The 6,000-nt window shown below is 46.3% G+C and overlaps 1 protein-coding gene across 1 annotated transcript in view; it reads right to left on the reverse strand.

Moving 5' to 3' along the window:
* The window catches only part of LOC138503125 (uncharacterized), a 253,579-nt gene extending 247,848 nt beyond the window's left edge, over positions 1-5,731 (reverse strand). The window contains exon 1 of the mRNA XM_069622643.1: positions 5,630-5,731. The gene's annotated coding sequence lies outside the window, so the exon portion shown is untranslated. The remainder of the gene's footprint in view (positions 1-5,629) is intronic.
* Positions 5,732-6,000: the final 269 nt, after the last annotated feature.

Here is a 6,000-nt window from a genome sequence, read left to right on the forward strand (position 1 = left end):
ACTTTCCACTTTCTTGTGGGACGCTTTGCCGGGAGACTTCAGACTTCACATCCAGAGATCCAGACTTCAAATCCATCAACCTCCAGAGACCAGAAATTAACTCCAGAATTTGTAGCAGAGAGGCCTGAATCCACAAGCTGAATCCTCTTCAGCAGGCCTCAAAACCAACCAAACTATTCAACAGCCGGGCGAGCTGTTTGAATTCTTTGCCAAGAACTTTTGCAAGAACCTGTAGCAGTATCCAGAAAGCAGTGCTGTATCCAGAACCGCTAGCAGAACCGATAACAGAACCAGAGACCCAGAGACCAGATCGCTGTGAAGAACCGCTAGCAGAAGTCCAGCCAATCCTGACCCGATCAGTGACGAAGTCGCATTCCTGTCCAAAATCTAGTCTGAGTACCCAGCTAGCACTGTGACAAAACCAATCTCTTAGTTTAAAATAATCTAATCCAAACTATTGTAGCCTATTAGAACTTTCCTCCTAGAATCGTGTCATTCTGTCATCTTTAAAACAGAAAACTGTCATCTGTCATTCTGAGCTTTAAAATTTCAAATCCGAAGAACTACCTTTACTAAATCAGCTGTATCTCCGGAACTGTTTGTGCTAGGAGCTAAGATTCTAAGCTTTCCAACGAGCCTAGAACCGACTTCCTACTCCTTATAGTGCCTCCGTAATTGCGCTCGACGCACGCGACTAAATTTGCTGCGATTTGACATTTTGCTTAATTTCAGCCACGTGTAAAAATATTTGTCCTTGCTTTCCTTTGCTGAAATTCGTGTGCAACCTGACAATCATTCATAGAGCATTGCTAAAGTGATCCTGAATTAATTTATGTATCTATCACCTACCCTGAACCTCCTATAGGGAATTAAAAGCATTTTTCGCATATTTTTCACTTCTTTGCATACCACATCAAAGTATATTGCCTGTGTTTAAAACTCTTACCTGTTTTCCTCTAAGCTTGCTAGGGGGGAACTTATAAACAAATTATATTTGATTGCATTCCTGAGAAGTGTGTGCTTTCCTCCCATCTCTTTACCTTGCATAGAGGGGGCGGGGGGTGAATTGTCAAAGAAAAGTGATTACATTGTCTTTTGTTGAAGTCATATCAAGTCTATTTTCTGTACTGCATTTTCATTCATCATTGCATTGTCCTTGAAGCCATAAAAGCATTCTCAGCTACTTTATCCTCTCTATATCACTTCTAAGCCATCAAAAAGAGTGTACCACTGTAACATTATCCATTGTTGATCACTATCATCTTCACAAGTGTGCTATCAAACATTAATTTATTGTAAAAGTGTGATATATCTATATATTGTTTAATTTTCAAATAAACCTTTTAATTTGCAAAACAAACCTACTTCTTGGCTCAGCAGGGTCGGGGGGATTCTGAGAGAGGGGTGTTATATAAGGGTTGTCACCCAGAGTAAATGAACGGGACATAAAAAATACATCAATAAGGGCTTCCATCAGTATCCCAGACTAGGCATTGACTTAGCTGTAGTGTTGAATTGAAGTCGCTTACAGTATGCTCTCATGTGCCCTAACAAACAAAGAGGAGGAGGTTCGGCAGCAGCGTACCCAAGGATGCTCCTCAGACAAGATGGAGATTGGCCATTCACATGAACTTGCAGATGTTAGGGCATCCAAAATGGATGCCAACATGTAGACAATCAAGCTGGAGGAATTATGTGTGGTAGGTACTCCACCACTGAACAAGACGGGAAGGAAACCTCCATGGGTTAAAAATGATAACTGTGGTGGGGCCACGGCCACCTGCCCCCAATGTGGGGATGACCCCCCTCACCTAGAAGGATGCCCAGCAAAAGGTCACGTCTGTGGCAGATGTGGAATTGGGAATCATTTTGCGAGAGTCTGTCGTGCCCCGGCACCAGCATCACACTCAAGAGGAGCAGTGAGGCCAAGACAACAATTCCAGAGGACACCACAGAAAGTGACGCAAGTAGAGCAGCCCGAAGAGGTGGTCACACAACCAGGTGACTCTGACGAGGAAGAAGACATCTTCTTCATCTCCAGCATGCTAGAGCTCGGGAAAAGAAACCAACGCCAGGCAAAGTATGTGTTGCAGATTCATGGAACTAATATTCCCATACTCATCGACACAGGAGCCTCGGTGAACGTGCCAGCTGATGCTCACTACAGACTGTTGCAGGAGGCTCTGCCACTGAAGAGTACCGGTATCTACATTTTCGCAATAGCAGGGAAACGTCCATTGCCACTAGACAGAGTTTTCATTGCACCAGACCAGCATCAGAGTGAGACCATCAAAGCAAGCTTCTTTGACACCAAGTTCAGTAATGTGACTTTACTGGGCTGTACGGCGGCAGAAGCACTGCACATTGTGAACTTCATATTTGTAGCATATGTAAAATACGTCCAGTCGATACTGAGTCATTTCAATAATGTGTTCACTGGCATTGGTATGATGAAAAAAGATCCTGTCCGCCTACACATCGATGAGTCAGTCCATCCAGTGGCTTTGAGAAGCTAGGGAGTCCCATTTCATCTCAGAGCAAAGGTGAAACAGGAGTTGGATAAACTGGTACAGATTGATTTCATCGAGAAGGTGGATTGTGATTGCTAGAAAACGTAAGCAGCCACACTCTGTACGTATTTGTGTAGATATGCACCTCCCCAACAGGGCGATAAAAAGGGAACGACATATTACTCCTATTGATGACACTGTAGCTGATTTTCAAAGAGTGAGATACTTCTTCAAACTGGATTTGAGAGCCGGTTATCACCAGCTAGTCCTCAACCCAGCTTCCAGGTATATCACAACTTTCACGACTCAAAAAGGTTTGTGCAGGTACAAACATCTGAACTTTGGGATTTCATCAGCAGCAGAGGTGTTTCAAAATGCTGTGAAAGGTGCTTTGGCAGGTCTCCATTGTGCCATCAAAATCAGCGACGACATCTTGGTGTTCGCTGGATCTGAAAGTGAGCATCTGTTGGTTGCAGGAGGAAGGTATTCCTGCAGATCTGGCCAAGGTCAGAGACATACTAGAGGCCCGGGCTCCTGAAAATGGGACCGAAGTTCTGAATTTTCTTGGAATGGTCACTTATTACGGGAGGTTCATACAGACCTTGGCTACCCTCTGTGAGGCCCTTAGAAATCTCACTAAACACGACTGTACCTGGCAGGGAATGCCCCCAGTAACAGGCCGTGTTCAATGACATTATGAGTGCACTCACAGCTAACAGAGCTACTCCATTTTCTGACGCCAGAGAGAAGACCGACATTGAGGTGGATGCGAGCCCGTTTGACCACCTGGGAGCAGTTCTGCCCCAATCAGACTCGAAGAAGGTGGTGAGGCCAGTGGTATATGCAAGTATTGCACTGTCAGACACAGAGCAGAGGTAAACTCGGATCGGAAGGGAGGCATTCACAGTGCTGTGGGGCTGTAAGCATTTTCATTTTTATGTTTAAGGCAAGCCAGTGACAGTGATTATGGCTCACAAGCCCCTGCTTCCTATCTTGTTCGGGTCCTTATCCAAACCTCCAACCAGCATCGAGAAATGGTTGCTGGCCTTGCAAGAATACAATGTCGACCTGATATACCGTCCTGGCACTGATAATGCGGCTGACTATTTGTCTCGACACCCCCTGCCACGAACAAGAATGACGAGTCAAGGAGAGGAGAACACTGGAGTTTGTTCGGTTGGTTGCAGAAGCTGCCATCCCCAACTCGATATCGCTGAATGACTTTGGAAGAGGATGAGTGTTTTAAGATCATTCAAGAGGATGTAACCAGTGGGGACTGGAAAGGAGTGCAGATAGTGGGCCCCCATTTCAGATTGAAGGTTTGGCTGATTTTCCGAGGAGCTGAGGGTTTTACCACTGGAAGGTGACTCCAGTGTGGCCCCGGGCTAATGTGGAAGCAGAACGGTTGATGCGCACCCCGAATAAGGTCTACAGGATTGCTCATGGGCAAGGTGTGTACAGGAAGCGAGTGCAGTATCAGTTTCTGCTGGAATAGAGAACAACGCCGTATTGTTAGGCAGGTGTGGCACCGGCAGAAGCACTGTGCCAACAATACCCGAGCGGGTGAATCCCGATCCCTGTTGATCGAAGTCCAGGAATCATTGATGACTGAGAAGTATTCGAGCAACGGAGTGGAGCAAATGAAGGGGAGAGTGTTAGAAGAGGGCTCAGAGAGTATCAGCTAGAAGTTGGCGATGAAGTCCTGGCGCGCTCGAGGCACCCACAAGGAAAGATGGCCCTCCCTCATGAGCCTCATCCCTTCCATGGAGGTGGATATGAAAGGGTCTATGATAATAGCGTCTGATGGCCAAGACACTGTTACAAAGAATTCAATTTTCTTCATGAGGCTAATGGGCTCGCCACAGGACAGTCAAGCGACACAAGGCAGGAGAAGTGAGTGCCCAGGCCCGAGGATGGACGAATGGGGTGAGGATGTAGAGGACACTGCCCCTCGCATGGGAAGTGGTGAAATTTCCCAAAGTGATCAAGAAGGAGGGGAAAACAGAACGGAGAGCTGGTGGAGCCAGGACAGGAAAGAAGACACCCATTGAGGGAGTCGAGGCATCAGCCCACATACTTCCAGGAGTATGAGATACACGGATAAAGAGCAGAGGGAAACAGCGAGTGGACTTTGTTGACATTATGTTGTTGTTTGTGTGCGGTTTTTCAATTGTTACATGCTTGCCAACCCTACAGATTTAGGCGGTAGGCTACTGCTTTTGAAGCAGCCCTACTGCCTACAGATTTCAGTGACAGATCCTACTACTTTTTACAGTGGCAGGTAATTTATGTGATCTAAGGAAGGCTTCAGGACAGAGCATGCAACACATTAATAAGTCTGTCTATACAGTGGACTGGGTGATTACTGTGATTGCACTCAGACCAATCCACTGACCTAACAGCTGCGTGACTCTGTCCTGCCCTCTTGCCGGACAACCCTTAGGTGAACCAGCAGTGAAAGCAAGTGGCAGAGTGTAGCACCATCACACAGCATCTGCCGACAATTTGGGTTTAGCATTCAGAATGATACATTTTAACATTTCCACATCTTTCCATGTTGCGCTGTTTGTATGTTTTGTATTTTCCTGAGACGTCATTGTTATGGGAATTATAATTTTTCAAACTTGAAAAATCCTACATCTTTTTGGTCACAGAATGTAGGTAAGTATGTTGTTATGGAAAAGGAGGAGTGTGCTTTGTGTCCCCTTTAAGAGCCGGTGACGTAGCATTCTTGACAACATTGATCGCACTTCGAAATGGCACGGCTAGTCAAATAACAGTACCTCTTGATTGAAATAATTGTACCGGGATTCCTGCAGAAGAACTCTGTGTGTGGGACAAGGTTCGAATCCAAGCCAGGCCAGCGCAGCCTTTCAGCCTTTTCAGGTTGATAAAATCAGCACCATTAAAGATAGCAAAACAAACAAATGTACTTATGCAGTACAAGTAACACGGAAGTGCATATTAAACAAAAAAACGATGTTCCTTAAGGGAAGGGTGGTGGCTGTAGGATGGGGAGGAGTCTTCTGGTAGCCGTGTCTGCACGCCGGGGGCCACTGGACACTCTAATTAAGGTCTATTGGTGATGAAGGGTGCAGAGGAGATCCTCACGGACTCACCTTGGGTGCACGAGTGCAGAATCCACGCTGACATGCAGGATTGTCGCGAGTCCGGGCTTCGGGAGCAGAATTTCCGGGGGCGCAGGGAGTGGGAGCCCAGCCCTCATCTCACCCCAATGTTTACAGTTCACCGCGGTTGCCATGGCGCTCCGCTGGTTGAGCAGTTTGTACTTGGCTGAAATTCTAAGAAACTCTTGGGCAATCCTATGGTTCCAAGAGAGACGTGCAGAAACAACATGACATGTTTCATAGCTACGACTGGTGAGATCTGGCCGCACATTTCAATAACAGAAATGCACTGAGCGGGGGTAGTTTAGGGTTTTGAAACGCAAAAAGGCAGCGGACAATGGGAAATTGTGTTTTCAGTTGTT

The sequence above is a fragment of the Ambystoma mexicanum genome, chromosome 11 (genome assembly GCF_040938575.1).
Source record: "Ambystoma mexicanum isolate Mex_15411 chromosome 11, UKY_AmexF1_1, whole genome shotgun sequence".
Classification (NCBI taxonomy): domain Eukaryota; kingdom Metazoa; phylum Chordata; class Amphibia; order Caudata; family Ambystomatidae; genus Ambystoma; species Ambystoma mexicanum.